The 26829-nt window shown below is 45.8% G+C and overlaps 1 protein-coding gene across 1 annotated transcript in view; it reads right to left on the bottom strand.

Annotated features, from left to right (window-relative positions):
- The window catches only part of SYNDIG1L (synapse differentiation inducing 1 like), a 1157860-nt gene that overhangs the window by 1045 nt on the left and 1129986 nt on the right, over positions 1–26829 (bottom strand). The gene's annotated exons all lie outside the window — the stretch shown is intronic.

The raw sequence follows: 26829 nt of genomic DNA, 5'->3' as shown, positions 1-26829 counted from the left end.
TAACAGTGATCTTCCCTTCTTTTTTTTTCAGCTTTAAGTGACCAAAAGATTTGGCAAAGATGATTCTGTGAATTTCCTTTTGGTGTTCACCTTGTTTAACATATCTCCATATGTCAACAAGCTAAAATGAGGAGCTACAATCCTCTAAGAAATGCTTGTTGCAATAAACATTTTAAAACAAGTATGTCTAGCTCAGTTTTCCTTTAATTTATTAATGAACTTATTTACTTTTGTTGTTAACTGGGGTAGAACACTGATCCAAATGGACATTTTTTTCAGGTTCAGTTCATCCCAGGATTGCAACAGATTAAGAAACATATCAGGTACTTGTATTGCTGGCATTTGGTATATTTTACCAATAATCCACAACTGGGTGTGGGTAACACAGAATTTACCCAATGCTGGTGTAGTTTGATAGGTTCACAGGTTCATAGGTAGGTACTAGGCTATTGGCCCTGGGGCCTATACAAGCCCAGCCAAAAAGGTACCCTGGCTTTTGCCACCCAAGAAAATTATTTTCCTGTGCCACTGTCGAGCAGAGCCACAGAGGTGATCCCCGGGGTGAATTTCCTATTTCCCATCCAGTCATCAAGATTTTTCTTCAAGAGTGCTAATGAGGAGCTTTGTCTGATATAGATAGGTAGTTTATTCCAGAGTATGGGAAGTCTCTGGGACAGGAATCTATCCCTCCAGCATGATAATGAGGGTGAAGCCCTTATAAGACACTTATTAGATGCTTGATTTATTAGAAAAAGGAAAAAAAATATTATGAGGGACAGGGCAAGCATATCAGGAAAATTAGGCAAGTTTTGCACAGTTGAGAGGAATGGTTACCGGCAGTATGATTGATAGTTTTGCACAACATTCCTAATTTTTCTCATGTTTAGTGTTCTCCTTCATACAATATATTCAGGATGGTGTTACATGCACATTCCAATAGAAAGACCAGCTGGTTAGTGGACAGGCATCCTTCAAATGGTACCAGAAACACCGGATGGTGCCAAAATAAACTAATAAACCAGCAAAATCCTTCAAATGGTATATGCTACCAGTGGGCTAGCCAATTAACATGTACATTTTTGAATATGAAACACCACAAACATACTTAGATGAACTTACACAGCATGAGATAACATAAACAAAGCTACCATTTACAGAATGTATATTGACAGTAGTTATAAAAAAGAGGGAGCATGTGTGTGTTTGTGTGTGTGTGTGTGTGTGTGTGTGTGTGTGTGTGTGTGTGTGTGTGTGTGTGCGTGCGTGCGTGCGTGCGTGCGTGTGTGTGTGTTTGTGTGTGTGTGTGTGTGTGTGTCTGTATGTGTTGTACCTTACTCCAGCTAGACAACAAAGCTGCATTCAGCAAAACACAGTTATCCAAACTACATACCTGTGAATTATGTTAGAACGATACCACTGACAATGGACATATTTTACTTGAAACATTTGCTAATATTAATCAAACAGATAAATGGTGCTTTAGTACAAACTGCCCAACTTTTATTTAGTACCTGAGCTGCTTTAGTTCTGTATGGAAATATTCAAGTAATAAAATAATTTGTGGTTGTCATCTATCACTATATGTGCTTCATTTCTGTATAAAAACTTCCACAAAGCATGTTTTCATGGTTTTTGTTCAGCAATTGAATTGTTTCAGTTGTATATATAGTGATATTGAAGCAGTCAAGATTGCAAACAGTAACAATGCAATGCAAATAAAACTTAAGGTTGCAAAATGTCTCATTGACTTACTGCATATTTTGGAAGTAACCGCAGCTGTAACAGGCATAATCTGGAACGGTATGTATGAAAAATGGCTTAATTGAAGATATAGGTAGTGACTATTCTAAGAAGCCAGCATAGCAGTGGATTTGACATTTTATTTAGACAACACTTAAAGGTTTCTATTTAAAAATGAACTAGTAAATTCATTTACATTACCACGTTATCTTATAGAAGACAGTGAAAATAAATTAGAATTGTGGTTCACAACTAAGATAGCAAAATGCATGAAGTACAGAATACAAAAACTAGTAAGACACTTTTTCTTTTTTTGCTGCCAGTAATTTCCTTGCACCCCTCTGTGAGGGTCTGCACATCACATTTCCTGTGTAATTATGTTCACTGCAAGGTTACACCATTTCAGAGAAAAAGAAATATGTATTTTTAATAGCTATTTATACAAACTGCTCTTTCTCTAAGTTGCAGCAACTTTGCAGTGAAATTATTATCAAGGAGTGAACTGGAGACTTGCCTCTGACAGAAATATTTATTTTTATCAAAATTAAAGTTTGTTAAGTTCTGTAGTAATTTATGACATGGATCCAGTGTACCTTGATGTGATATATTTCTATGTAGTTTTGACAGTTGTGTTGTGAATGCAATACTGAAATGAGGAACGAACACTGTATAAAAATGATGATTCACTGATACTTATCGAAGAAATGAGACCAAGAATTTTATTAATAAAGCCATTTACATGCACAAAGTGTTACTGCTAGTCGTTATGGATGCAAGATGGGAAATGACACCTCAGTTACAACCAGGAAACTAAATCAATGTGTAATTTAATATCCACATAGCCAGAGTCATAGTTGGCTCATTGGGTGCCGCGTGCCAGTTTCTGAGGAAGTGCCCCCCCCCCCAGCCCTGCAAGTATAAACAGCAAAAAAAAATCAGCTTATTTCAGTCAGACCCACACCACCCCTGCTATTCCATTCAAAAGGAAAAATAGATTTTACTGTAGCAATTCAATTGGTACATTTGTAGCAATGACCTTCCTACAGACAGATCCATGCCCCCCCCCTACTACCCAGTCATCATATTACATTCGGATGCACACACTCCCATCTTTCCCCAACCAGCTTATTAGTTAGATCCTAACATCCCAGCTCTTCCAGTTAAGAGCAGAAAAAAAAGCAACAACAACAAAAAAAAGATTTTAGCTTTTTACTGTAGCAATTGGCTTACTACGGAAAGATCCATGCTCCCCACCTCTGCCACTCAATAGACAACAAAAACAAACTTTATTGTAGTAATCAACTACAACATTTTCAGCAACCAGTTTATTACAATCACTCCGCAAGCTGAAATCACAACTTATCACACAGGAACTGCTGAAGTGCCATTCTGTACTGGCATTTGAAATTGCACTTCTGCCCAATTGTGTCCTCCAGTACTTTCCACTCTGTAAATAAATAACTCAGTGGCTTGGTAATGGAAGAAAAACGTCAATAACCAAAGAAAAAACTTCCAAAACTGTCCAAAGCAACAACTGTATGTAGAACACTTTAATAAAACAAAAAACAATGATATCCGAATAAAATAATCATTCAGGTTAAGTGCTTTTGTCTTAAACTAGAGACATCATCAGAACCACAAATGAAATCACACTCATCGAGTTTAAAATCATAAATGAACAAGACACCCCGCCAATACTGACCAATCACAAGCTACTCCTCTTTGTATTCGTTTTTTACATTTTTCCCTTAAGGTTTTGACTTTTCATTGACATAGAAGGGTAGCTTGTGATTGGTCAGTTTCGGAAGGTGTCTTGTTTATTTATGATGATGAAGCGCTTTACCGGAATGATTATTTTATTTGGATATCATTGTTTTTTGTTTTAATAAAGTGTTCTACATATAGTTATTGCTTCAGATGGCTTTGGAAGTTTTTTCTTTGGTACTTTCTACTCTGGGGAACTGAACCCTTCACCCCCACCCTTGCTATGCTAATGAACACAGCCTAGCCTTACTAGCTTTTATAATAATCTAAAGATATCTACAATGAGTAATGAAGAAGCATCCTGTTTAAAACCAAAGTGCTCCATTCCATACAGAAATGCCCAGGTCCTTGACATGTAGTTTCTCTGATGCTAAACGGACTCAATCCAAAATGTTTGCCACATTAGCATTTCTTACTTCCTGTAGTCATACATCTTTATTACTGCACAAAATTCGGTATATGTCGCACCCTTTCTTAGCATAAATCTGCTTCAAGAGTAGATCTGTCTGCACAGGGATGCATTATTTTTATGAAAACAGTTATTGGTCAGTGTTGTTAATGCCAGCATAGGATGTTTACTTTCTACAAACCATTAAGTTGCCGTTTCAAAGATGTTTTAGTATTATATTAGCCTGTATGCTAATTGCAGTTGAAAACAATACGTAAAAAATGTAATACTTCATATAGAAATTACATACTCAGAGAACATAATATTATGTTCATCAATGTATAGCAACCCCCCCATAATTTATAACTATCAAACCATATTTAAGTAAGGGGTTAAAGTTAACTTAAAATGGTATTTGCCATTATTTGTTACACTGTATATGATACTTGCAGAACACAAGAGATATACTGTTCTTAAATAATCTTAGTTGCTCTTCCCTAAAGGCAAAATATCAAATGAAATTTCAAATCTCCGATGAAAGCAATATTAAATTTTATCTTTTGCAAAGTACCAAAATACTGTGTAAGGCATTAAATCATGTAAAATAATATATTGCTGTCAAAACATTTTCATTTACTCACGATCACTGTATCATTGTAATAATCTTAGCTCGAGATAAGTGCCATGTAAGGAAGTTAATTTGCCTCACCCACTATGTAGGCTCTACTTGTGTGTGATAACCTTTGTTTATATCCATTTATTTGTGAAAATGAATCAACATCTTATTATTCATAAATGGTGAACCAAAGGAACAAAAATGAGATTTGTTTAAATAACGAAGTAATCTGTAAAGCTGTCTCCCTAATGCTAAAAATAAAACATAGACAAAATATAATCCTTTTAATAAACTAGACTGGAGATTCAGAAGGATCCCCTATGCTTGTGGTAAAGGGCTAGGGTTAAAAGACTTCCCCCAGGATTCACGAAGCCTCCGTGTAAGAGTTATAACTTACACGGAGGCTGCAGTTAAACTGAGTGATGTCAGCATGCTCTGCATATTCATGAGAGCATGCTGAATCACACCCAAGTCGAACACGGCCGTGTAAGACAGTAGGGGGCGTGTCCGTAGGCTGATCCCTGCAAGCGGACACGCCCCCAGAAGTGTAAAAGTGTCCAAAGTACACACCCACAACAGAGTCCACGCAAATGTGAATAAACACAACACAACACATGCCCCTACAGACTATTAAACATAAAAGAAATATAAATGTACGTCATATTTTTTTTAAATTGTAAAGATGTTTAACCGTGAGTGCCTCGTTTGCGCGGGCGTGCCCGTAGCGCAGCTACAGTTAGCAGTCAGTGGGAAAGTATATAAGAACTACATATGCAAAATAAGCCAGGAAGCAATAGCGAAGCGGTAGAGATGCCGGCTGCAAAGCAGGCATTCATGGTTCGAGCCCCCACAACACAATTTTTTTTTTTTCTCAAAATAAGCAGGAAACAAGTCCCTGACACATATATGTACACATAAAACCAGAATATATGTAAAATGCAATGTAATAGCCTATTTATATTGAATAAATGTGAGCTAAGAAATGAATATAAACTGCCAGCTATGCCCATAGCTGAGCTACAGTTCAACAGAGTGAGGTTATGTGCCCGTAGATAAGCATAGGTTTAACTGGTGCAAAATGAGTGCCTGTAGCCGAGCAGCGGTTTACCACGCTAAATATATGTGCCCCTAATTGCGCTAAGCGGCATATGGTGCCAATAGCCAAATCAATGTTAAACCGGCTTACCCCGTTTGCGCGGAGCTGCGCACCGCGCAAACGAGCTAACCGACGGGCAACGGTGAGCAAGCCGTATCCAAAATGCCTTTACACAGACACACCCCTCAACATGTCTAGACAGTCCTGAAAAATAAAAAGCAGTGGCCAGGTTCGAACCCAGGATACTATACACCAAAGTCAAGGTACAGAACCACTAAGCCATGACAGCAGTTCATAGAAATGCAATATCAGCTCATATATAGGAATGAATACAAACCACAGCATGACAATGCAGGTTTACTGAAGTTGATACAATTCCAAACTGGCCAATCACAGATATGTGCGGGAAAAACGGACTATATAAGCCCCATAGGCGGAACTACACAGCATAAACGATTGTAGAACAGACCTGCAGTTAGAATGTCAGGTGTAGGTGAGGGTAGTCGCTTCCGAGCGCAGAGGTGGGGTGTTGAGGAGTCCAGGTACATGGCCTGGCTCCTAGTCCATAACCATGAGGCCCAACTCATGCAGGGCCAGGTCCTTTGGGGAGCGTACAAGGCTGAGGCGTGGGACCAGTTGGCTCATGAACTCACCAGTGCCACAGGAATTCCTAGGACAGGTGAGCAGGTCCGTCACCACCATGCGGACCTGAAGAGACGTAAGCAGGACCAACTGAACCGTTGGATCCAGGAGGCCCGGCAATCACCCAACGCCCCACCACTGAGTAAGTATAAATTAATTATGTTTGTAGAAAGTTAAACTACCTGAAATCATGGAGATGTGTATTCCAATATTACTTCATTTATATTACAGCTGCAGGTGTCCGTTCTGCGAACCGCAGAGCCTATTCTGATAGGCTGGTGCGGTTGCACCACCAGGCAGGTCAGTAATCCACAACTAGTAACTGTAAAGATGTATAAATGTATGACAGTTAGCATAAGAGTGCAGTGTAGCCAGGAAGGAACTAAATCTGCAACTCACAGAGTGTGAAAGTTTATGCAAGTATTGCCTGATTACAACAGTTCCCAGCCTGTAAGATGAAACTAATCATGAGACTGTCCAACACATATTTGTAAATAAAACTGCCCTGCCTGTAAGAAAATAGTACACAAACAGCAGCAGCAGGTAAAGTACAGCTGCAGAAGAGGATGAATCCACCTGTGTGAGATGAATACATGTGGAAATTCTGAAACATGACAGAAGTGAGAGTGCTGGAAATAACTGCAATAATTCTGTTAAAACATGTCAATAAAGCCTAGAAGTACCAGTCTGAATAGTAAAATGAAAGCAAGTGAGAGAGTGTGAGAAAGTGTCAGGAATACAGCACTACAGTAGTAATAACCCCTGAATAAAGTATACTGCAGTCAGGACATAATTAAATGCATGTGAGACCCAAAACCAAACAGAAACATCTGTTCAAAGTGTTGCTGCATGTGGAATGTGTACACCAAAATCTGGATATGCTGCTCCCAGTCTGAAATATGCAGATAGGATGACTGTCTGATATCCCAAACATCCACACCTGTCTACAGTTATAGAAAGAACAGTTAACAGGAGATGTATCTGCACAAATTTCGATATGACTTGTGTATGAACAGCAATAAAATGTAGACTTATGTTGCAGTAACAGTCCCATCTGCAAGGTTAAGTAGTTAACATATAGGACACTGTAGTCAGAACAGTAGTGTGTATATAACTGTAGCTATTATAAATGTACAGCATATGTGGTTGTATTGAAGGTGTTAATAATATGTCTGATTTACCCCACCCTCTAACCATCTATAACCCATTCCACGGAAAATGGTATGTGCAATCACAATTACCACCCCTGGACATCTGTCCTGTTGGGTCATATATATTTGCATGTCTGTTGATGCATCCGCCCTGTTCATACATCCACACCTGATGGCCTGTTGCCATCAACCAACCCTGCATGTTGTTGGACTGTGTATTACTGTTGAAATTATGCATGTGCTATGCACGCTGTTCAATGGTGTGAATAACTGGGTGTGTGGTTAATGGGAATACTAATGCATGCTGTTAAAACTAACTGTGAATGGTTTTTATATGTCACTAACCCAAACTGTAATGACATAATGCAAAACATAGAATGACAGGGAAGGCGGGTTCCGGCGGACCCACCTCTCCCACCTCAGCTGGCGAGTGCACCTGGCACTAGTGCCGAGTCCGGACCCTCCTCCGGTGGCCCTGTGCCACCTGCGGGTGGAAGCGCTGCAGGGGATGGGGCTCACCCCCCCTCTGCAAGTGTGGCCGGAGGAGATCCACCACTCACCCTCCGTAGCGTCCGGACTGTGGTGCGTAGGGAGATTCGGGACTCTGTCCTCGAGCCCCTACGCCAGCTCGAGGCACGGATGGCGCAACTAACGGGCTTGCCCGTTGCCCCGCCTACACAGCCCCCAACACCGCCCCGTCCTGGGCAGTGAAGGAACAGTGGCAGCTGCCTATGGGTGGGGATATCAGTTCCACTGTTGCCATCTGTGGGCTCATGGGCTCTGGACATCCCAACCTCCGTCCCCGTCATTTGTGTAACCCCCACACGTGTCATACACCGCCCCTGTATGCGTCTTGTTTGTCTTGTCTGTTAACCTACCCAACCTACCTCCCCAGCTGTACCGACTACCTTCACCTGACATACCACTCTCACCTGAAAAAAAAAAAAAAAAAAGGGCACTCTGTACCCACAAAAAAATTACGCCCCATACATAGCTGCCCATTCTGCACACATGTCTACTGCACATGGAACCCATCAATTCCAATTGGCTGTACAACAGGTATTATTGTTGTCCTGACACCTCTCTCAGGGGTGGAAGGTTTCAAATGTCACACCAAATTACATACATATGCACAGCTGTTGCTGCTGAAGAAATGGGCAGCTATGGGCCTTACCTACATCCCTCCTGCACATCCCAAGCTTGTTTCCCTACTGTCTTACCCTCTTTGTGACCCCTTTTTCACCACTTTCCTGTCTCCCCGTTTTCTTTTATTTCAAAGAAAATAGCTGGTGTGCAGAAGAGTAAGCACGTTTAAGCGGTTGTAAGCGGGTGCGCTTGTGTCGTGAGCTAACCGCCAGTGCGCATGCGTGAGCTCCACGCAAACCAGCGCTAACCCGGTTACAACTGCTTAAAAGTGCCTTAGTCACTTTGATTGACAGGTCCTGTACTCAGTTCAAAAGAAAATAAAATCCCACTGTGAGTCCGAACCCGGACCTTGGCAACTATAGTCTGCATGACTTACCACTAAGCCATGACTCTTACATAGAAACACTGTGCTAAAGTAAATATATCATTTAACAGTAGGAATGAATGTAAAGGGAATATAGATGTGTAGTACACAAAGCATGACATTTAGAATCACAAACAAAACTGGTGGATTTCCATAATAGTAGTGTGTGAACAGAAACAGCCATGCTAGTTGGAAGCTAGTAGGTAATAATGTCACCATAGCACCTTGCAAGACACACACATACTCACAGCAGGATAAGCACTGCCCATACCCCACAACCCCTTACAGGAACACATCCGGACCAAGTAATAAAATATGTGGAGCAAAGGCCCAAAACCAGGGACACATTACAAATGAAGTTACAACAAATGCAGACAGTTCAGAAAGTAACAGGGTCTACACCTTGTGGGATGTTTGGAAGGGTATGCAGTCTGGAACTTGAATGTTTGTCACCATATCCTGACTTGAGCCCAGAATGACCTGCCAGATAAAGGTGTGCATGAGATAATGACCAAATTATGAGGCAGACATGTGGACAGCCTGCAAATATCTGTACACATGACGGGTACAACACCACCATATTTGAATAGTTAAGACCCTAGACATAGCAACAGTGAATGTCTTACAGGGATGCCCCACAGACCACATGTGAAATGTACAAACAGTAGGCAGAAAGGTGTAACACATGCAATGGCAACTATGGGTTCCAGAAAGTATTCACCACTCGCATGGCAGGAAAGGTGTAGTAATACCTATGCTCATGCTAACCCACAGTCACACCTGCAGCATACCAGACATATTAATGGGTGCACCCCACTGATATGTACCATTCCATGAGGTACATAACTGGTGAACCTGAAAGCCTCTGGGGCCTGCTCAGCAGCATACCCACATATGCTAATAAATGTCAAGGCCCACACCATGGCCAGACCACACTGCATGCTGTAACACCCTAGCAGATATAGCAAGCATTCCAGCCACACTGCATGCAGTAACACCCTAGCAGATATAGCAAGCATTCCAGGGTGTGAATGTACATGGGAAATAGGAAAGCTACAGCAGCACACAACAGTCAAGACACCTAGCAGGCACACCAGTACTGACAGTGAAGGGCAACTATCGAAGACGTAGCAACAGAGTGCAAGCAAAGGTGAAAGGAAAGCACACACACACACATGCACACATCAACAATAGTAGTAGTTGTTAGTGTACATACACAGTCAGTACAGGAAACTGGAGAAATGAATGGAGGAATGTTAACCCACAACCCACCGAGTAAAAGTAGAGATACCAACCTTTACACTCACAGAATGTTGTCCACAGCATAACAGCATGGTCCCTGCCATTAACATCTGAAAGGGCTACGCCTATTTCACACACCTTTTTATAGCACAGTTCTGCAATCACAGTGAGAACTGCAATCAGTACACAACAGGCTGCATGCAATTAGCAAATGCTGGCTAACAATTGGTGCAGAGGCCATCACATGGGCATATGCAGATACCTACAAAAGTATGCTGTATTCCATGTCCACGCATGCAATAATTACATTGCACCTGGAGAGAGACAGAGACAGAGAGACAGAGAGACAGAGAGAGAGAGAGAGAGAGAGAGGGAGAAAGGGAGAACCACAACCAGAACTATACTGCAACTAAGCAGACAGACAGCAATCCCCAGCAACAGCTACCTGGAAGCTGCAACAGTGAATCGGAGCAGCAGGACAGAGAGACAGACATTCGCAGACACAGCTGTGACAAACAAAGGTACTGTAAAGTAATACTATCAAGGTGTACATACTGTGAACCCTCCATATGTGTTATTGGGCTGTACCCATATGTATATGAAGATGTGTAATGGGCAGGGGATATACAGCACCTATCAGTGAAGGCTGTACATACAGTTGTATGTGTGAGCATCTATGTGCACATATATATGTCGTCTGATTGTAGGTTGTACTGCCATGTACTAATTACATTACAGAGCTATGTATGCTTAGCAGTATGTTAGTGTGTGTATACAGTAAGGTAGACATATATGCTGACATACCTGTCCAACATATGGCTATGTAGTCATGTCAACATATGTATGTGTAGATATCTTATATGTATATGTATACATATGATATCCATATATGTATACATACATAGAGAGAGAGAGATGTAGGACCACATAGACAGATGCTGATAGAATATTGTAGCGACATATCTATGTAATGCACACATGCAGAGATAGAAATATGTAGATACATATACATAGACAGACTGATCTGACCACCTACAGGTATGATTGTATATGCTGACCTGCAACACAGCCTGCCCCCTGTCGCCCCCTCTGTGCCCCCACATCTACAGCAGAATATGTACATCAATATATATATATGTGCAAATGCATACACACATATGTACATGTATATAGAAATAGACATATAGACATATCTTAATACATAGATATATGTATAGAGAGAGAGTGAGAGATGTATACAGAGCTGGAGTGAGGCACATGTGTACAGATGTATTGCAACTGGTGCCTGGTGACAAAGGCACGGAGTGAACACCAGTGTCACATCCAGAGTATCATACCACAGTCCAGATCACCTACGCAGGTAACCACCATATAAATGAGTGTCCGCCCACCACTGCATGTGTCAGGGGTGGTCAGGGTCAGACATGTGTACAATAGTGGCCCCAATGATAGTCACAGTGGCACACTATCCCTGGAACAGCTGCACATGGTATGTGTCCGCACACATGGTCAGTCAGGCATGGACATGTAGGTCGGTGTACCCCCCACAGCACGTAATGTATGCCATGGTATGGACCTCACACGACAGCAACATATTGCACAGTATTGTATTACAATGTCATGTATTGTGTTGTATTGTATTGGTATGGTGAGGTGCCTCCTGCATGGAGTGGAACCACTGGTGCTGTGCTCCAGTGTACAGGTACATACCCTGTAGTCCAGGTAGTGTAACATAGCACCTCTATATGTGTGTTTAGCGCCTGTCAGAGGGTATGTAGCATGCAACTGGGGATACCAGCAGGTCCCGTCCATGTCGTGTAGTCTGCTCACCTGTGGGTGTCTCTCACCTGGATAACTGTGATGACCTTGAGGTTAGGGTCAGCAGGGATACCCATGCCTTAATACAGGGGGAGGGTGGGGTGACACCTGCACTGACCCTGTCCGCCACAATGTGGTCTAGCTGTGGTGTAGGTGAAATATGTGTAGTGTACTACCCATGGGCATAGAGGATGGTTCCTGACCAGGTCGCTAAATAGGTCAGGTAGGCCTCCTGGTCATCTGCAGTATCACGCTTGATGTCCCACTCAACATTGCCCATGTGGTCAGTGTGATGGGAAATAGATCCTTACCAGTGCTGCTCAGACATACCCTCCCTTCAGAGACTGATGCTCTGTCTCGTAGTAGCTTACATCAAGTGTGATACAATCAGTATATGGCTGGGGTTCGCGGACAGGATGCTGTCCCTTTGTGGACAGTGTCCTGGACATATATGGGAATGCATGAGCCATGTGGTCTTGGAGATGTCTGTAGAAAGCAATTGTGTAGGGGTCAGCATTGTGTGATGTCTCTGACACTGGCCCAGTGGGCTGTAAGGATACCATATCAGTGTTACAAAGTGTAACGTCTGTATCTGTAATGTTGTGCACTGTAGCCATCTGTGCTGGTGGTGGAGGTGGGATATGTATATCCAGGGCAAGCAGGGTGTTGTCAGCCCACAGTAGTCGCCGATGTCGCCATACAGTACCTAGACACAAACACACAGAGTGAGGAGGTGCACCTCACCTAAATTGGTGTTCTGACTGCTGGTGTCCAGTAGTATGTCGTACGTAGCCTGGCAGGTACTGTACAACAGTTGCTGGCCGAGCACTGATACCTGGCCATCTACATGTGTATCCACCAATAGACAGACAGCTGCCACATATGTGTGATATGTGTTATTATGACAGTCAAGTAGCATGTGTATTATGTGTGCCAAGGTCTGCCAACATAGATTGCTGATACCATGTTATCTTTATTCCCAGGTACATGCCCCACCCGAGACATGCAACCTACTCCGTGGCTGAGGATGAGGAGATACACCAGAGCCTGGTGCGGGACTATGCAACACTCTTTTCCCGCACCAGCCAGAATCAGCAGGTGAGGGCTGCACTGTGGCAGGACCTTGTCCAGCGGGTAAATGATATAGGCATGCATAATAGGACATATGAGCAGGTACGACATCACTGCAGTGATTTGATTAGACATGTCTGTCAGCGTGCATCAGATATCCACAGGCAACAGGTCACCACAGGTGGTGGGGTGGCTACACATCCCCCACTCACCAGACTGGAGGGACTGCTCCTGAGTGTAGTGGCTCCAGTCCACCTGCAACAACAACAGCAACAGACATGTGTCATGATGGAGGCTGGAGCCGCACAGCAGCAGGACACTGAACGTGCAGGTAATATGTCACATGTGTAGTTGACTGTTGTGTACACTGGTAGTTAATGCATGTGTGTGGTGTGTCCTTTGTTTGTAGCTGCAACCATAGTATATAATGTGCAAGTGTGATATCCGCAATATTAGCTGCAGACCTTTGAAAGGCGACTGTGGTACACCTGACCTGTATCATACTCCGTAATATTGGCACAGTTGTGCCCACTAACATTAGTTTCCTCCTGTCTGCAGGACCCTCCGGTATCACTGCAGTGCAGCCTATCCATGCTGGTGAGTGTCTATTTACTTTACCTGTTAAGATGTTGGTAGTAATAGTACCTTTTGGCACACTTAGTGGTGCCCCTTGTATGCATGTAGGTGTGTCTGTGTCTGTGTGTCAATATCACGCATACTGAGTACTGTTCAATTGTGTGAAACTGTGTGCACGTGTGCATGTGTGCAAGTGTGCAAGTGTGCAAGTGTGCATGTGTGCATGTGTGCATGTGTGCATGTGTGCACCTGTGCACCTGTGCACCTGTGCACCTGTGCATGTGTGCATGTGTGCATGTGTGCACCTGTGCATGTGTGCATGTGTGCATGTGTGCATGTGTGCATGTGTGCACCTGTGCATGTGTGCATGTGTGCATGTGTGCATGTGTGCACCTGTGCATGTGTGCATGTGTGCATGTGTGCATGTGTGCATGTGTGCACCTGTGCACCTGTGCATGTGTGCATGTGTGCATGTGTGCATGTGTGCATGTGTGCACCTGTGCATGTGTGCATGTGTGCATGTGTGCATGTGTGCACCTGTGCATGTGTGCATGTGTGCATGTGTGCATGTGTGCATCGCTGGCAGTGTGAAGACATTGTAAACTGTGTTTCCTGTTTGCTTTCCACAGGTTCTGTTGCTGCTCTGGTGTTATCTAGCAGGGAAACTGAGTCAGGTGCCGTGGGTACTGCTACTGATGACATTGGTGTAGTGGCACAGGACGGTATGCCAGGGTCCGCCATTGGTCAGCCAATTGACAGTACACAGCTGTCGACACCATCCATGTGCACAGTTATCCTGCCAATACACCCCTTGTCACCACTGTCCCTAGGTGATGGACAGCATACAGTGGGCATCGACCAGGGTAGTGTGGTACCTGCGGCACATGCTTCCCCACACAGCAGCCATGGGCATGGCCCAGACATGGTACCACACAGACAGTTGTCCAGGGTTCTCGTGGGAGCATCCATGGGCGTACTGCCCCTGGCAGACGTGCCCACAGAGGACTTACAACCTCAGCTATGTTCCGGACTGTCATGCAGGCACAGTCACGTATGGAACGGTACACCAGACAGGGTCTGAGGGAGCTGACAGCATGTCGCACAGCCATGACCGACGGTATGCGTGACATTGCGGCCGCCATCCGTGATTTCACCGACGTCGTAGACAGACATTGTGGGGACATATTACACCGTCTCCACAACTACATGTCCATGAGCCAGGGTGATGGTGGGCGGTTGCGTCGTCGACGTGGCGTATGCCAGCAACAGCAGCAGCTGGCAGTCGGCGTGGGCGACAACAGGGCGCGGCCGCCCGTAGTGCCAGCAGCAGCCCCAGCAATGCTGGTTCTGTGCTGTCATCAGACCGCCCCAGGAGACCACGTGCACGTGGCTCTGGCCAGGGCCGACAGGGCTCTGTGTCCAGTCAGCGAACACCTGCTTCCGATGACAGTACCCAGTCTGGGTTGGTACCGGATACGGTCCGTGGCACACCTGCAAGGCACAGGTACCATGTCCGTGCCCAGAGACACTGATCTGTATGGCCTGGCAGGTACAGTCTGTGGCTGTCCACAAACACCAGTATATGGCAGCCATGAGGTGGAACTGTGTGCATCCATACACACATGCAAAATAACAACACCTAGGGCTACCGCATACACGCACACACTGCATCAACACTGCCCCACCTTCTACTGCTGTCCCTCACCAACACACATACACATACATGTCAATTGGTGGTATGGGTGGCTGACCCAGGCATACCAAGTTCACACCCTGTGCATATGATGAAACTGTGCCACCTCCTGCAGTCTGTAACAACTGTGCAGGTACAGGTTAACATGTTACTGATGCACAGGGTGACCACATAGATGTGTAGTAATAGTATCATGTGTTGAACAGTACTGTGTGCTGATTTAATTGTGGGTATATCACAGCATGCCTGATGCAGTATTTGTGTGATTGTCATGTCCTGTTGTCTACACCCATGGTAAGTACCATAGTGTATCATCTGCACATGTTGGCATACTAGTGGTAATGATGTCAACAGCAGCCTACATACATAGGTAGCACAGGGGATGGGTAATGCATGTAGTAATACACAATGATGGACATGTAAATTGCAAGTGGCATGTTGGCCACACTAGACTCTGCAATGCAGATGTGTGAGGACGTTGATATGTGTGCATAACTACACAAGTGGTACAGGACACATAGGTGCACACTAGCACTGCATGCACACACCTCCTACCATGCTAGACAGCCCCAACACACATAACGAACTGTCACGGGAGTTAGATTCCCCATACATGTCAGGGATACTGTGGTGGCAAGCCAGGGAGCATACATCCTACTAAGTATGGCACCACTGTGGGAAGGATCGGTGTCTGTTATTTGACATGTGTATTACTGCAGGTATGGGCACATGGGTTTATATCCAGTTATTGTACATCCTGACAGTAGATGCATGTTCCGTACACTTGTGTGCACTGAGAATGGACCCTGGCCATCTGACCAGTGTGTTTCCATGTACATGTGCATAGCGCCTGCATATGTGCAGTGTTACCTTATGGAACTGGTACAGCTTGTTTGTTGTACAATGGACTACATGGAGCACTGTTCACTGTACCTTTGTTTGCATGCATGTTTGCTTGCAATTACCCTGGAATACCGATCACACCTGCAATGCATAGTTATAGGGCTTCTGTGGACTCCTAGTGCCATCTGTGTAGCCTACTGTATGTATGGCCGTGTCCCACTTGAGAGGTTGCCACTGTTTGACCTGTTCACATGTACATTGACTGTGACACAGTGCATATGACCTGCCTGACATGTGTCCACGTGAGCAGTCATGTATGCTACTGCTAAGTAGTCACAGGCACTACACCTTCACACATCCATCTCCTGTTGAACTACCTGCTTTGCTAGGGACAGCCTGCACCTGTCACCCCTGGCCTATCGGATATTGGCAAAGCCTCTTGCTACCCCATAGTGCCTATGTTAGGCAGGGCTCACATGACAAACCCACCTTCATAGGTATCACAAGGGATAAGACACTAAGAGCAATGCTACACAACGCCAGATGTCTAATCCTCCAGATGCATGCACCCAAAACACTCCTTTGCAGGGGAAACATCGATATGTGTGCAGTAACAGATGCCTGGTTCAGGGCTACTGGGAGCACACCAGCACTACCGGTGTAACCGGTTGATTCCTTTGCTACAGTCACCAAGGCCATTGCCGAGGGAAGGTGGTTCACACAGCCTATCTGGGCCTTGCAAACGCCGCAACAATACCCCACTTGGGCATTCTAGGCAAGCTCACCAGCCTGAATATGAGCCCCTATGTCACTAGATGGATTGCACAGTGGCTCAAGAACAGAACCCACATGGTTAGCATTGCTGGAGCCATGCCAGACCCCATAACAGTTCCAGGATGTGTCCCAGAAGGCTCAGTCCTGGGACCCTCTTGTTAGGTACATATTTATTGGAGGTACAGGCCAACACGGATGAACTGTGGCTGTCCAAATATGCAGATGACTGCAAACTGGACACCATAATCGACTACCCAGCTGACACAGGCATCTTCCAAAGGGGCATCATAGCAACAGACAACTTGTGCCAGGGCCATGGCCGTCTGCTGAACAGTGTGTAGAAGGGGAATGTGCATCCTGTAGTCTGTTCACCTAGTTACCAAGAGGGACATTGTCCCCACACACACTAACCCCCCTCAGCCAGAAACACACACTTGCCAATTGCAGGATTCAAACCCCTATCTGACTGTTATGACACGTGAGACAGGCGCATTAGCTGAGCACGCTATTTGCATTACTGGGGGTTTTCTCTTCCCCTGCTATACTTATAGAGTGCTGACATCATCAGTATTTAGAAAAGGGTATGGACATCCTGTAGTGTCCTATCCTATTTGCCAAAAGGGACACGTCCCTCGCACACTAACCCCCCTCAGACAGACACACACATTTGCCATTCACAGGAATCAAACCCCTACCTACTTATGTTATGACACTTGAGACGGACGCATTAGCAGAGCGCGCTATTCGCATTACTGGGGGTTTTCTTTTCTCATGCTCTACTTATAGGGTGCTGACATCAGCAGTGTGTAGCAAAGGGGAGGGGCATCCTGTAGTCTGTTCACCCAGTTTCCAAAAGGGACTTTTCCCTCACACACTAACCCCCCTCACACAAACACACACACTTGCCATTCACAGGAATCAAACCCCTACCTAGTTATGTTATGACACTTGAGACGGACGCATTAGCAGAGCGCGCTATTCGCATTACTGGGGGTTTTCCTTTCTCATGCTCTACTTATAGGGTGCTGACATCAGCAGTGTGTAGCAAAGGGGAGGGGCATCCTGTAGTCTGTTCACCCAGTTTCCAAAAGGGACTTTTCCCTCACACAAACACACACACTTGCCATTCACAGGAATCAAACCCCTACCTAGTTATGTTATGACACTTGAGATGGACGCATTAGCAGAGCGCGCTATTCGCATTACTGGGGGTTTTCCTTTCTCATGCTCTACTTATAGGGTGCTGACATCAGCAGTGTGTAGCAAAGGGGAGGGGCATCCTGTAGTCTGTTCACCCAGTTTCCAAAAGGGACTTTTCCCTCACACACTAACCCCCCTCACACAAACACACACACTTGCCATTCACAGGAATCAAACCCCTACCTAGTTATGTTATGACACTTGAGACGGACGCATTAGCAGAGCGCGCTATTCGCATTACTGGGAGTATTCCTTTCTCATGCTCTACTTATAGGGTGCTGACATCAGCAGTGTTTAGAAAGGGAATGTGCATCCTGAGTGTCTTTTCCTATTTGCCAAAAGGGACATTTCCCTCACACAAACTTACACACACGCCAACCTCACACACACACACACACTGAGCACTTGCAGGATTTGAACCCCTATCTAACTATGTCATGACACTTGAGACGGACGCATTAGCGGAGCGCTATTCGGATTACTGGGGAGTTTCATTTCTCCTGCTGTACTTCTAGGGTGCTGACATCATCTGTGTTTGGAAAGGGGAATGTGCATCCTGTGGGGAAGCAGACACCAAGCACACTATGGCTAAGCTGTCATTCCCTAGGGCAAACAGCCTATTGTTGACCTCTACACCATTATGTTTAATTGTCAAATGCACATTATTTGTTGCTGATAGACTGTTTGCATATCTTTATTGCCATAGCATTCCCTGTTGGTATGAACAACCTCTGCATCTGTGGAAACTGTTTGCATATGGGAGGGATCCACTATATCATGTATGTCTCTGTAGTCATTTAACTGTGTGCACTGGGCAGACTGCTGTAATGTGGTTGGTCCCTGGCATAACACATAACAATACCAGATATGTGTGTCCCACTGCTAAACCAAGATTTGGACTAAGTGTGTGAGCATGCCCAGTTCAGCCTTCCCATGGCATGTTGTCAAAGTGTGTGAGCATGCCCAGTGTGATTATTCCATATGTTGGACTCTGCAGCCCACCACATTTGTGGATGTGTGTGAACTTCACAAACTATCACCCGTTCATGGTTGTGGGTTGTGTGTCATGTTGTGTAGTTACTGTACAACTGCTTTGTGTGTGAACACAACAGGATTATACTGTGCCTGCAGTGTTTGCATGGGATACTTTGCATGCAGTCGTCAACATCCTTTCACACTGACCTAACACTGTAGTACTGTATAGTGTACTGGCAGTACTTTGACTGTGGTGGACAGTAACCTGGGCTTTACTGCTATCACTGCTTTACATTCTGATCGTGGGCACAACAGCCTGGTTGGGGCCAGTTGTGTACATCTGACCATGTTGCATTCTGTTCAGATATGCACTACTTACACCAGACTTGCCCAACATTGTTAGTGTATCCCACAACATAGGTGTACAATTGCATACACTAGCGTTGTGCCCTAGTCCATGGCTAATGCAAGTTGGAGAGTGTGTTTGTCCTTCAACACACATTGTAAGTGGAGTTTGCCATGACCAATGTAATGGTTGGTATACTGTGCCTCTGTCTACCTGTGACATGACAGTGATACCCAGGATAAACCTACCATCTCCGTCCACCCATCAGGATTCCTATTGAGGAAGATTGATAAGTGACTCTATGGGTAGCCTGTGCTGAGGGTTCACTCATGGGTGGGGTGGCTTCTGTGTTATGGATCACACAGTACAGCCTGTCCTATGTAAGTCAGTGCTGGGGTTCAGGTCTGTCATGTGCATAGCTCACTGCCATTCAGATTGTACTATGTGCAGCATTTTTATTGATGCCAGCAACACATGCAGAACATGGCATGTGTGTAGGCTGATTGATACTCCTGATGTGGTACTGTTGGGGACTTTACAGTTGATGGAGGTGTCTGCTGAGGTACATCCCACAGGGGCTATTGTAGTCGATTGTACCACTGATGCAGGAGGACTGCAGAGCCACAATGACCTCACCTTGTGTAGATCTGACATCCTTCATGATTAGGTGGGTATATGGTATGTTTCTGTAAACACTACAGCACATGTTTGTCCAGTGCAGGATATCTATCACCCTGTGTCCCCAGGTCTCTCATTACATGTTAACTACATAATGGGTTAACACCTATGTGGTAATTGGTGGACACTTACTGTATATCCACGGGGGTTGACTATACACATTTCTGCACTTAGCTTGCTGACATAGCTATGGCACCAGTTGTCTGTTTGTATGTGGCCCTTTTGTGGGATGCATGTGTCAGCTGGTGGATCATATGTGGTGAGCGGTTTGTAGTCCTCTGCAAACATGTTAGGACACAGTCCTTCCATGTTTGCCTGTACCTATGGGACATATATACCAGACGAGGGGGATACCACGTCCAAGCCTTGTGGGATGCCAGTTATATCTGGTTTGTAGTCTGACATGGCTGAAGCATGTCTGACCATGGCTGTTCTGTCCTTGGTCTGGTTTGCAACCCCTCTACTGACATGTGGGTTTATATTTACACTGGTGAGCCTATCTATACTGAACATGTAGGGTATTGTATAGACGCCTTTGCAAGGTCCAGATCCACTGTGTGGAGCACATTGCCCTCATCAATGACCTGAATGACTGTTTCAATTGGGTCCAACATGGTTAGGGGCAGGATCTGCACTTGAGAAGGCCACACTGTGTTGGGTCCGGTGTCAGTAGGTCCCCGACATCCATATTTCTGTGGTACATGCTGCTCCTTTCCATAGCTGTGCAATCTGGGCTTCTCAGGATTCTGGGGTAGTACTGTTCAGTATCCACTCAGGCAACACCTTTGTTGAGAAGGACCACTGTTGCTGTACACTGCTCTTTGGGTACATATTCTGTGGTACGGCTGGCATTGAGCAGTAGTGTGGTGTGGCATTCCATACATCTTAGACTCCATGTTGCACATCGCCCAGGTCACCATCTCATACCATTGCTGCTGTGTGTTTTGCTTTGGAGATGTTGTCTGTTACCTCAGCATCTGCTATGTCAGGGGGCCAGCTGTCTGCTGGGATACATATTCTGCATACATGGGGTGGGGGTTTGCACTGCACCTGTCGGGATGTATGTTGGCAATATGTGTGTGTGTTTGTGGTGTTTGTGTGATTCAGTCCATATCTGTGAATTCACAAGATGGCTCCTACCATCAGTTGTGTAAGCCTTGGGATTATCCTTCATGTCCTGTACAATTTGTATCTACATAGGTTCATAGGTTCATACTAGGCTATCCACCCTGGGCATTTGTTAGGCTAGCCAGAGTGTGTGTGGCTTTGGAGACCCCTTGCTATCTGGATATTATGGCCATGTATTGTTTGCTTAGCTGTGCCTCTGTCTGGACATCACACAGTGAAGACCCCCACTGTAACTATACAATCATCCATCCACTTGGCAAGATTCCTGTTGAACAATGTCAGTGAGGGGCTCTGCCTAACATGGGGTGGGAGTCTGGTCCAGGGTGTGTGGAGCCTCTGGATTATGTATCTGTCCCACCAGCACATCCTATTTCATTATGTGTTGGGGTTGACATCTCTCACTCTCGCAGCTCCAATGGATATGTGTTGTCTGGGGTGGAGCAGGTCCATCACTCCTGTGTTAGGCATGGCCTCCTACAACAGGCATGCAATGCCTCTGTGTGGGCAGTCTGCGACTGGAGTCAGCTGGGGTGTCTACAGCCTAGCAGCATATGACATATATGTATGACACTTTATCCTCTTGATAAGGTACCTTTGCAGTCTTCCTAACTGCTGCAGGTGTCAGGTAAGGTAGATCCCACATGAGTCATTGTACTGGATTATGGGTGTGATTGGGATAAAGTATAGGGGCACAGTGGCCTCTGTTGCCATAGATGTGACTCCTTTCCTAATACAGTGTCACATGTAGACAGTCTTCCTAGCCACATTGGCGATGTGGGTGTCACATAACAGGTTACTGTTCACTTGTGTCCCTTGGTCCCTGGTTACTCCTTCCATACATAATGGTTTACCACCTTTGTGGTATTTCGTGGTACCTTGTCTGGTATTTGGTGGGACATTCATACTGTCCAGTGTCTTCCGGATGGTTGGGGGTTATGTGTGTGAGAGTGCGGTCTGTAGCATACTACAGACTGCACAGCAGTCTTGCCTACAGTTAGTTGCACGTGGGTGAACTCCACTGCCTTGTGCATTGTCAGTTACCTGGACGTCTGGGTGTCTGTGCTGCCTATGGTTACTCACCTCCTTTTATGTAGTGTTCCAGGTTTTGGGGCCATGACACATGGTACATGGTATAACCTGGTAGTGCTGGTGTGCTGTCAGGAGCCTTGCAGCAGGTTTCTGTCACTGCACAGACATCGATGTTCTCTATTCTGGGGATGGCCTAGGGAGCATGCATATTGGGGTGTACACATCTGGCATCGGTCATCATTTCCCTTATGTTTCTTCCCACTTATGTTTTCTCGGGTGGTGGGTCAGTCTGTTCAGCCTTGCCTACAAAAGGCTGTGTGGAGGTGGCCAAGGCCTTATCCACTATTCAGACGCCCAGGGGTAACGGGTGCAGGCCATCCCAAGGGCAGCTGCATGGATTGTCAAGCATGACATCCCAACCTGACAGACATTGGATCCCCTTGGACTGACACCAGTAAATGTGCTACTTGCTATGACTGATCATTCCATGTTTCTACTGTGGCATTATTCTTGGTAAGGGTAGGTTGCTGCAAGTGGTGAGTGTCATACCAGCCTGGACTACATAATCGGATAGCTCATCTGTGTCTCTTTACATGTAGGCTAGGGCAGTACACCTCGGGTCATTCACACCAGCATGGACTATAACTGCATCATATTTCTGTTTGCTTTGGAGTGACCTTCATATTTCTGTTATGTGGCATATTGTGGCGGCCTACAGGCAGCTTACTGTACCCTTTCCTTTGTTCAGTCTGCTGTGCGGGACAGCAGTGTGTCTGACTATGGAGTCACCTATTACAACTGTATCAGGCATGTTGTTTCTCCTTCTGGCCTGTGACTGTTTGGCACACCAGCTTTGTGTGCTATGTTTTGCATGTGCTATGTTTGGAGGCTGTTTCATTGGGTGTCTGCTTTATTGGCCTCTGTTGGTGTGCTGTGTGTGTGATTTCTGCCTCCGGGAATGTCTTTCTGTGTTTATGTGTTTGGTTTGCAGTTGTGGTAGGTCTATGTGGGTATGTATTTGTGGTGTGTGTGGTTACCTTCTCCTACTGACTTGTTGTGGGTGTACTGAGTTGGGGGAGCTCTGCCTCCGGTTTGGATGGATGGTTGCATCTCTCACATATATTTGTATTTCTTGGGTGGAGTTGGTGGTTGTCTGTGTACTTGGGGCAGGTGTAACATTGGCTCAGGGTTCACAGATTCCACTTGTTGAGCCTGGCCTTACTGGATTGCATGTGTGGACAGATTATATTGCCATACTACTGATCAGTAATTACGTCATTGTTCATGCTTGCTCTATCATGTAGTAGCTTCCTCTTTCTCTTGCATGTTTTGGTTATGGCTGGTGTCCACCATGCCAGATTTAGGCACTGTGTCTTGTTTTAATTTGGGACTGCATAATCCAAGCATTCCTGGCGGTGTTCATGGAGTGGCTGCCTTGCAGGTTCTGAGGCGTGGCCCATATTTTGCACCTGCACGGGAACTTTCATGGCTTCAACATCATTTTGGAGGTGTGCACATAATGCTTAGCACATGTTTTCCACTGTGTTTCCCGGACAGGGACTGTGGACAGGGTTTGTATATCCAATGTGATTACTATATGGTCTGGTGTTACCAGTGTGCAATACACTTCTCATCTTAACATCCCGTACCCATGTTGCTGATTATCACATCCAGTATGCTTGCCCCTCTTGTGGGTGTGCTACGTTGTTCCTGGGCCTTTTGGTTTGTGGATTTAATGACCTTTTGTCCTACACTGTTGCAGCTGGTATAATGCTCCCAGTCTATGTGTCTGGGTATTTGCAGTCACCAAATATAATGTGGTTTGGAGGACTTGATATATTCATGTATTCCAGCATGGGCGCAATGCAGTTCCTGGTGTTGGGCCAGTACTCTGTTGCAGGCTATACACTGGTGGGCGGTTTTAGCCACTGTTACTTGTGCATGGCTAGTCCATGCTGCTTTTTCTGGTGGTACCAACATGGGGGTGTGGTTATCCGTGTCATTCTTGATGGTCGCCCTCCTTTTGTAGCTTGTTCCAAGTGTTGAGGATGTACAGCACAGTCTGAGGTGTGACCTGGTGGTGTTAGGGTGCTGTTGTGAGCCTTGCCTCAGTATTCTGTTACAGCACAGTTATCAACATTCTCCATACTGGGTGGGCTTAGTCTGCATGCATCTTGCTGTTTGACCTTATCCCTTATCTGATTCTTATCCCTTCTGGTACCTATGGAGATAGGTTTGTGTTTTGCGCCTTCCTATTCAGGGCACACTGTGCATGACAACAGCCTTTGCCAGTATCCATACGGCCTGCACTGATAGGTGCATGCCAGTCCTGGCAGGTGGTGCATCATGTCATGCTCAGCATGTCATCCCAGACTGGCACACAGTTCGTCCCCTTTGCCTACCTGCATTACTCCGTAATTGTTGCACTTCATCATCTCGTTGTCCTGTTGTGGCATGCTGCTTGTTGAGGGTAGGATGTTAGACGGGGTCCTCAGGTGTGCATATGGTACTTGGTGTTACATTACTTGACACACAGCATTCATGCCTCAGGTGGTGCTGCAGGGCTGCCTCTGTCGGATGCACATATTACACTTACCTGTACATGTTTGTGAACAGGTTGTGTCACATTAGGCATCCCTGTTACTATATGGTGAGTCGGAGGGGTATCATTCCCAAGGTTCCTACTGAGCCAATGTATGTGCTCTGCGTTGCCTCTTTGCCAAAGCCAGGGCATACTGGGCACGCCTCCTTCTGCCTACTGGGGCAGGCTCAGGTTGTTCCTCCTCCGAGTCACGCTGTGCCTGTGGTGGCCTTGGCGATGGTGGGGGGCTGTTTGGCCCAGCCCTATGGTGATCCTGCTGCAGCTGTTTTCGCATGATCATATTATGTAGCATAGCACATACCATGACAATTTGGGTACATGTAGTTGGTGTGTACTGCAAGGCTCCACCAGATGTGTCCAGACACCGGAACCGTGACTTGAGCAGCCCGAACACACGCTCTATTACATTACGTGTTTGTGAGTCTGCCTCATTATGGCGTTCCTGTTCAGGTGTGTGTGCATTTCTGATGGGTGTCATCAGCCACGGCTCCAGTGCATATCCAGCATCCCCCACTAGGTGTCCGTGTGGGATGTCCCCATTGGCAAATGTCTGGTACAGCTGCGTCAGATGCCAGATGTGGGAATCATGGTAGCTCCCAGGACAGCCGGCACACACATTCATTATTATGCCCTGGGCATCACACACGACCTGGCAGTTGATGGAGGGGAAGCCCTTGTGGTTTATGTAGGCCCTACCCCGCTCTCCTGCTGGTGCTTTGATGCGTATGTGCGTGCAGTCTATGGCACCCAGTACCTCAGGGTATTCCGCTATTTGCTGGAAGAGACGCATGTTGCTGGCCAATACCTCACGGGCATTGGGGAAGTATACATGATCACCGACATGTGCTGACATGGCATCCAGGAACTGGTGCAGTACCCTGGAAGCTGATGCCTGTAATATCCCCATCATATCGCCAGTTGGTCTCTGGAAGGTACCTGTTGCTAGTATTCTTAGGCCAACACATACTTTGGTTTCCACTGGGATGGGTTCCCCTCTGTTGGTTCTGTGTGTGAGGCGTGGCCTGCACAGCTCCACTATTTGCTGCAGGAGGTCTCTGTCCACTCTATAGCGCTCTACTATCTCCAGCTCATGTAACCCGTGGTAGGTGACCCTGGGCCTGTACACTCTTCTCCGTCTCCTCACTGCGGGTTGTCTGGCACCATCTGCATTGTCACCACCCTCAGCAAGTCGCCTATGTCTCATTATGACAGCTATGGCAGCCCCTAACATTTCTGCTCTGAGTTCAGCTTTTTCAGTTTTCACTTCTGATAACTTAACTCCTGTCTTGCAGTGTCTCTTGAGAGAAACATTCTGCACTGCTGTTTGCAGAGTTTTAAGTGCTGGGCTGGCCTAGTATTCTGCCTGTGTAATTGCCTGCATCTAATTGTTTTCACCTGCTAGCTCCAGCAGTATTCCCTGCTAACTTCCTAGTACATCTGTTGTTTCCTTTTTCCTTTCTGTTTCCTCAGGGTGGGGCCGTGTGCAAACCAGCAGAAACAGGCTCACAGTGGCTTACACGCGTGCACACACACTTACACAGTTCAAGATCTGCTTATTCAGTTTTAAACGCGTGCACGCCCGCGCAAACGGTGTTAAACAGCTCCCAACAGGCTCCCACATGCTTAGTCTGCCTTACACGCGCGCACACTGCCTTACACGCCAAGACACTGCCTTACACGCCAAGCACCGCCTTACTCGCGCTTCACGGCACGCACGTGCGCATACACGTCCAACAAGAAACTTTGGTGTAGGCAACAGTGTACACCTTCCATTCCTTGGCTTTCTCATGTTTACTTGGGGGCACACCTCCTCCCTTGATGTCTCTCTGACATCTGTCATGTAACTCTACCTTCCAATGACTTCTATCCCTTTCTACCATTCCCCCCTGTGATGTCACCTATCTCCTACTCTGTTCCTCCCCCTTCTGTAACTCTTACACTACTCAG

The sequence above is a fragment of the Protopterus annectens genome, chromosome 6.part0 (assembly GCF_019279795.1).
Source record: "Protopterus annectens isolate FY-2018-M chromosome 6.part0, PAN1.0, whole genome shotgun sequence".
In the NCBI taxonomy this organism is placed as follows: Eukaryota; Metazoa; Chordata; order Ceratodontiformes; family Protopteridae; genus Protopterus; species Protopterus annectens.
Note: the sequence above shows the minus strand (reverse complement) of the source record. Positions and strands in the feature narration are given on the sequence as shown.